Source organism: Physeter macrocephalus, chromosome 20 (genome assembly GCF_002837175.3).
Source record: "Physeter macrocephalus isolate SW-GA chromosome 20, ASM283717v5, whole genome shotgun sequence".
Lineage (NCBI taxonomy): Eukaryota > Metazoa > Chordata > Mammalia > Artiodactyla > Physeteridae > Physeter > Physeter macrocephalus.
The window spans coordinates 38,603,497-38,611,603 of record NC_041233.1 but is presented as its reverse complement, the minus strand read 5'-3'; the positions used below and the strand labels follow the sequence as shown (position 1 = coordinate 38,611,603).

The 8,107-nt window shown below is 42.7% G+C and overlaps 1 pseudogene; it reads left to right on the top strand.

The window, feature by feature from the left end:
- The first annotated feature begins 6,368 nt into the window (after nt 1-6,368).
- Nucleotides 6,369-7,346, top strand: LOC112064207 (eukaryotic translation initiation factor 2A-like; annotated as a pseudogene).
- The last annotated feature ends 761 nt before the right edge of the window (nt 7,347-8,107 follow it).

The window sequence follows — 8,107 nt, the reverse complement described above, 5'->3', positions numbered from 1 at the left end:
GCCAGATAGCACCAAAAGGCCAGTGAGTTACTGGGTGCGGAGAAAAGCACTTGGGCTGGGGGCCAGGGGACCCTGGGTCAGTCATAGCCATGCTTTGGGTCTGAGATTTTCCTACCGTGAAATTAGAGGGCTGATACTGTAAAACATTAAGAGTCTAAAATTCTTCAGGAACTGAATTTTATATGTATAAGTGAGATATTTCTATTTGGAAAATGGACTTCACAGAGATTAAGCAGATTCACTGCATTAAATAAAGCACATTTTGATAGCACTCTCTTGTGTATTAGCACACAACAGGAAAAAGATCACCACGTCAGACCAGCAGGACAGAACTTAAGAACCCTTTGTTGAGTCTGGGATACTTTTCTATATGATTTCTTAGTTAATCTTGGATTGCTGACAACAAATTCTCGTGGGGAACATCGGGGCACAGGAAGGGTAAGCAAGTGTTCAGAGTTAGAAGGGGTACACACTCAGTTAATATTCAACTCTCTGCATCCTGACCTAACTTGAGTGAATATTGGACTTGAGAGGCATAGCATTTTGGGGAGGTCATGCTGCTTCAGAAAAAAACTTAAAAATGCCACAAGTCTTTGCTTTTCTTTACCAACTGTGGCCTAAACACAAGGGTCCTTTAGAAGACAACAAGAATGACAGACAAGTGCCAGGTGGAAACAATTAACCCAATGTCCTATCAGCCCAGGTGGCTCCAGGCCCAGACACTCCATCTCCATCCACCAAACTATTATGATGGATAAAGAAGGCCAGTCCCCAAAAGACAGACATTTGAGATTCTTTGAGATTCTAGGTCATGCCCTCATGTCACCTTTTAAAAAGAACCAGCTTGAGGCCAGAGGGCCTTCTTTGAAATTATGTTCCCTGTCCAAAGTGGACTCTCCAGGCTCCTGTTGGGCTGTGACCAGTGGATTCATTGAATATGGAACAAAAGCAGATGATGGTGGTGTGAGGTTTTAGTGCGGCCATTGCCTTAAATGATAGGAATTGTCATCTTGCGCAGAGAAGACAGCTAACTTGAGATATCCCTGGAGTCAACATGGGCCACCTCCTCTGCTTCTGGCCTCCACAACTTAGCTTTCCAATGTCCGTTCAGAGAGGCATAAGAATGTGGGCCTGCTCCAAGGAACTGATTGAGAAGCCACAGCTTCTGTGTTTCTAGATGAAAACTGCCCCAGGATCTCAAAATACCCAGAGGAACAACAGAACTCTGCACTTGTTAGCCGTGGAACCCTTCAGATAAGAAGCCACTTTGAGTGCAATGGAGATGCATAATAGAATATCCAAGTTAGAGAGACCCGGGCACCCGGAAGAGAAATAAAATGTTACCTGACTAGATCAACAAACTAAGGAAGGAAAAAAAATCACGACTAAGTACGAAAGTTGTAAACAAAATGGAAGAAATGAATAGCTCAGTATCTATATCTGAAATCAATGTGAATGGGCTGAATCCAAATGTAAAGACATTCAGATAGTATAAAATTAAAATTGAGCCATAACCCATCTAAAAGAAACCTAAACATTAAAAACAAAATAATTGAGGACTTCCAGTTCTACAATGATGGAGTAAATATACTTATTCCTATTCCTCCTGCTGAGTACAGCTAAAAAGCTGGACATTATAAAACAAACACAAGAAGGCTGAAAAGCAGAGAGAAAAAAGGCAGACTGGCTAGGGACTTCAGAACCCAAACCATGATATGGTGGTGAGTTCCTTGGGTTTTCTTTTGGATTCACATATTCTAGACTGGGTGCTGGAGAAGACAACGAGCTGGAAATGCCAATAGGTACAGAAACAAGGGCCCACCAAGAAAAGCTTTTTTTTTTTATAGCCGAAGGACCAGAATGGGGGTAGCATCACAAGACAGAAAAGTTTTTGACAATAACCATTTTATTCCAGCCAGACACCACAAAAAAAACCTGTAGCCCCACCTTCCTCCCCACCAGCACAGGCGAACACTTCCACTCTCATTGGGGTGTATAATAAGGCTCCCCCCAAACCCCGCCAGCCCTCCTCAAGATGGTGGCAAAGTAAACTAAGTAGGGAGCCTGGAATTCCATCCTCGCTAAACAATAATGAGCTCCTTCCCATTCCCCAGAGTCAGTGGACACCACGTCAGAGCCTGGACTTTAATGCCCACCCAGCAGTAATCGGGCAGCCTTCCCACTCACGGCTGGGACGTTGTCAGAGGATGCCTGCAAAAACACAAGATTTAATGAATATCCAGAGTCTCGTAACATAATAGCTGAAGTGTCTAGGATTCAATTACATATACAGTTAAATATATATATACCTGCGGGTGTGTGTGTGTGTATATATATATATATATATATATATATATATATACATGCTTAAAGATATACGAGAAAGTTGGTTCTATAATATTAACGGTGATTATCTTAAATAGTGAGAATTCAGGGGATGCCCACTTCATAGAAAACAGAACAGGATCACTTTTTTGTTGTTGTTGTTGTTCCTGTGTCCTCTGGCAGTCATTCCCGTGAAGTGATGTCTGCAGTTGTCCCACGGGCCCTTGGGAGGGCAGGAGGATGCTCTAGGGACAGGTGAACACACTTCTCTGTCAGGGCCACTTGAACAGCACTGAACTTGACACTGAGAATTGTCCCTGAGAAATGACGTGTTTTGTTTTCCCTCATTGGGGGCCATGCCAGCGGCATTCATGCTGCACTTGCTAAATACCTCGAAGGCAGGCTGGGGCTGCAGCCAAGTCAGGCAAATGGCTGGCTGGGTGCCAGTCTCCCCAGGGGTATTCTTGGAACCTCTGGCTGAATCCTCAGAACCTGGTATCCCCTGTGGCCCAGACGAGGCAAGCAAGACTCCCCTCCCAACCGCTGTAGCAGAACAGGCCAGGGGTTATGCAGAGGCAGAGAGAAAGAAGCCAGGGATGAGGTGGCTGAGATCGGTTCTTTTTAACATTAAAAGAAAATCCAATTGTTTTTCTGCAGGCCCTGAAGAAATGGGAAAAAACCCAGAGGCCTTTACTGACACAATTAATACTTTACTTAAAAGTTGATAGTCAAGCCAATGTTTCTACATCAAACCAAGCTCGATGAAATGCAAATAACCCACAAAGAATCTACTGATTCTTTTGAGAGACCATAGTCAACCTAGTAAGCAGACTGGCTGCACAGCAGAAATGGAACCACCTGGAAGGGAAATTGGGACTTGGAATGTGCTAGCAGAAGACTGGGGGTCAGTTTCCTGGAACCATAAACCACCAGGGCAATCAGAATCAGCCAGCCCCTCAGTAATCAGGAACTGGACCATCACAAAGGGCAAAAATAAGACAGCACCTTTCAGAGAATATCCACCTAAAAGCCTGCATCCTGTGTTAGTATGGTGGCGATTTTTCTTCAAGGGGTGTGTATGAGTGTGTGTGTACATGCACTATTTGTGTATACATATAATTTTTGTCACTCATTTTTTTCATTTAGTAGATTTTGATCATCCTGCCTTCTGCATAGATATAGATTAACTCATCCTGCCTCAACTGCCAAGCGAATTAGGAGTTCATTGCAGGGCTGAGTCATTGGGTTGGAGTTTCCTGGTTTATGGTGTAGGCCAGAGTCAGCCGAGGTTCCCTGTGCCCCTGTCCACTGGGGCTCAGAGCCTGCAGGCACGTCCTCCTCCTCCACACACAGGCTGAGCAAAAGGAAGCTTGGCAGGCCATTAGCAGGGTCCCCAAAGTCTTTCCCTCTGACCCTGCTTTCTGCATGATCCCCAGCACTCCCAGCCCTGATGCTCTAAGTTGTGTGAATTACAGGCTCTCTGCAAAAGCCCATCCCTTCCCCCTCAGTTATGAATCCTAAATATCTGGATATCGCTGGCTCCAATGCCATCAGCCTCCTATCCTCCAAAACTTCCTTGATGTCTCCTGACCATTTATGGTACCATTTTCAGTCTTCCAAGTGCTTTTCAGACATTTTTCAATTTCTCCATTTCCAAGATAAACACAGGGACTCAACTTATTAATGTGAAACTGGAAAATGTGCATTCTCAAAGCACCATGGGAAGACAGAAGAGCTTGTTCAAGGGCTCAGACCCATGGAAGAGCATGATGTAGCCAGAGAATCTTAAGAATGTGGGTAGTGGAAAGAGCAAAGGACAGTGGGAAGGTTCATTCAATAAGCATTTATAGAGCGCCAGGTTTCTGCAAAGTGGCAGGGGATGCAGTGAAAGGGACAGCCAGGGGCCAGAAGGTATAGGGCTTTGCGAGATCCACGTGACATTTCTTCTGTGGTGTGAGGGTCTTCTGGAGTTACCGTTGTCACATGATGGTCAACATCCCTAACCAGACCCTGTAGCACCACTGGGAGCAGGTGTCATGCTGGTCCAGCTTCACAGAGCAGGAGGGGCCGCCACAGAGGTGAAGCCCTTGGCCAGAAGAAAGCTCAAAAAGTGCAAAGATCCACTAAAACTCAATTTTTTAAATTTTTAAATTTTAAAAAATTTTTTCTTCCAGTTTTATTGAGGTATGATTGACATACAGCACAGGAAGGGTTTAAGGTGTACAGCAGAATGATTTGACTTACATACATCATGAAATGATCACAATACATTCAGTGAACATCTATCATCTCCTATAGATACAAAAGAAAAGAAAAAGAAAAATATATATTCTCCTTGTGATGAGAACTCTTATGATTTGCTCTCTTAACAGCTCTCATATATAACATACAGCAGTATTAATTATATTAATCATGTTGTATATTATATCCCTAGTATTTATTTATCTTATAACTAGAAGTTTGTACCTTTTGACCACCTTTGTCATTATACAAAGATATTACATTATTATTGATTGTAATCCCCACACTGTACATTTCATCCCTGGGACTCATCAGTAAAACTCAATTTTTAAATAAAGTTATGGGATCAGAAATCCAAACAGTGAGCACTTAAGAGCAAGGATATATAAAACAAGAAAGTGCTGCACTCGGCACTTTTTTGGATGGGTGAGAGTTATGGCCGTTGTGCTTTTAGTGCCTGGGAAGGGTTATAAAGAGCCAGGGGAAGGTGATTTTCCCATATGCTCTTTCAAACACACACACACACACACACACACACACACACACATTTTAACACTCTTGATTTTTCAGATGTTCCAAAATTTTAAACAAATGAGTTACTTGGATGGAGACGTGGAGTGTGCCAGTTTTCAACAGCAACCAAAAGAACCAAAAGTATGAACATGTGAGGCAGCTTCAGGACACAAACCAGGAGTCTGACCCTTGGTGGAAAGAATGGGTCCCCCTCAGAGCCAGGCACTGGGAGGACAGGCATGTGAAGAAGGGTTCCCACATAGGAGCCTTGCTTCACTAATTGGACAGAACACCTGGATATGGGATTGTGAATATCCACCCTTCCTGGTGCTCCCAGACAGATCCTTCCATGTACGAGTCCAGTGCCCAGCTGTGGGGAGAGGAAGCTCTGGAAAGTCAGGAGAGCATTCTTGTTTCCCAGTTAGGCTGGTCTTTGGGACATGAGGGGTGGGAGTCAGACCTGGAGGGACATGTCCTACTTTACAGTCAGTTTTAGAAGGAGCCTTCTCCAAAGGAGGGTGAGGATGGCCAGGGTTAGAGACCAAGGTCCCTGGAAGGGAAGACAAAAGGTAAATCTGGAGGCAGGTCTTGGTGGTTGGTGTGATAAGTCCCCTTGCTTCATCTTCAGACCATTCTTATTGCCACTCGCCTTCCCCGGTTGACCACTTGACAAGCTTCCATGTGACTCTGGCCTGGCCTGAGACCTACTGTTTCACAGAGATACCCAACTGGAGAAAATGCACAAGAGGAGGAGACCTAGTCAGAGGGAAGACCAGGTCAGGGATTCGCTTTTATTTTAGTCTAAACCACAGACAAGGAAAATCAGAACTTTCTCTTATTCAGGCTCCCCCATCCACAGGCTCTTCTTTTCCAGTAAAAAAAGCTGAGCTGGGAGATATTTCAGGATTCCACCGTCATGTCTTTCACCAACACACAATTCATTCTTGTCTTGGAAATGATCAAAGGAAACCTGCTTATAAACAACACTGCTATATGACCAGAACCAGGAGAAAGATTGGGGAAGAGGTGTTCTCATGCCCAGGGGCTGCTTCGCCATGCTTGGAGGGCATTTGCAGAAGAATGAACAATAGAAATATGTATTTGTCATTCATTCATCTATTTATTCTTCAATCAATAGCTATTTTCTGAGCATGTTGGGCACTGAGGGCAAGGGGGAAAGACAACAATTAATTCATTTAACAAATATATATTGAGTACCTATTGCACATAATAATTGCATAAATATTGTGTGTCATCACATGGACTCCAATCACACAAGAGGACTGTCTATGTTCCAGGGAGTAAAAGTGCACCTGTATTTGTTAGGTTATGTCTATACCCCAACTTAGGTGGACCTCATGCACGTTTAGCCAACAATCATTCCTCTAAGGTAGATAAGGTTATGATGCTATGGAATAAAAAAGCAACTGCTGTGTTGTAATGGCTAGGACAGATTTGACAAGACAGGAACTTCCTGCCACAGGGAGCAAATGATGTGTTACCTGCAACAAATGGAGAAAATGCTGTAATCTGTTCAATTACCAAAGCACAGCTCCACTTATGATGTAATTTGGAATTCTAGGTCTACTGAGTTTTATGCTCTTTATGGATTTATGCCTGCCAAAGAGATGATTTTCAACTTGAAACGTGATCAGTGTTTGACTTTGGAACTGGCATTCTAATGTAGCTTATTTAGTCCTCATGGCCATATATTAATGCTAGCTAGATTTAGAAATATGAGGGACAAATGCAATCATGGGATATTTTTAAATGCAACCCTATTTCTAAACCAGTAACCTCTGATCCTACATATTTTGCTTGGTGCCCAGGTGGGGAGCACGTTTTTACTGCCATGCATGCTCCCAGCTTGTGCATTAATAATGGGTACAAGTTTGGTATTATGCCAGCCCTGTCCTGGCAACCATTTTTGGATGGACTATTTCCAGCGAAAACAATAGCTCACCAAGCAGTTTTAAGGGAAGTACCCAATTAGGAACATAAATTCACAATGGTTGATAGATCCTCAGCTTTAAGAAAAAAACTAATCATCAGTTCCAAGCTGCCTGAGAAGGAACCACTCCAGAATAAGAAATCACAACCAGGAAATGATAAGCCATTATCAAAAGCAGTCCTTGAAAATCAAAGGAAATATGAGACTAAGAAGGCTGCAAAGCAGGAAATGACAAGAACCAAGATACGGCACCTACCCCTGCCCCACAGAGCACACCAAGGAACACTATATCTCAGTTAACATCTGGAGACTGTGAGACAGATGAAAAATTCAAGATCCTAAAGAAGCCCCGAAAGCAGCTGAACCTTGAAACAGCAAGCAGCCACTGAAACATGGCTAGAAAAACAATGACTTGGAGAAAATTTAAAAAGATACCACCCTTCTCCAGGTAGATTTGGAATTGGTTATGTTAAAGATTCAGAGAAGGCAAGTTTCAGCATAAATCAGTAGAAACACATCTTGTGTATTAAAACCCTATAGAGCACTCTGAAGGTTGCCTGGCCACCATATACCCATACTTACTGCTCATTTATAATGCACCCATTTACTTAAGATTTGGCATATATGTGAAATTAGTTAACAATGTCCACTAAATTGACTTTTCCTACCTCTCAATACATGTTATAGAAAAGAGACATGTGTCATATTTTCGATTCCACATATAAGTGATATCATATGGTATTTGTCTTTCTCTTTCTGACTTATTTCACTTAGTATGATAATCTCTAGGTCCATACATGTTGCTGCAAATGGCACTATTTCATTCTTTTTTATGGCTAATATTCCATTGTATATATATATGGCATATATATATATGTATACACACACACACACACATTCATCTGTCAATGGACATTTAGGTTTTCTCCATGTCTTGACTATTGTAAATGGTGCTGCTACGAACACTGGGGTGCAAGTATCTTTTCAAATTACAGTTTTGTCTGGATATATGCCCAGGAGTGGGATTGCTGTGCTCATATGGCAACTGTACTTTCAATTTTTTGAGGAACCTCCATA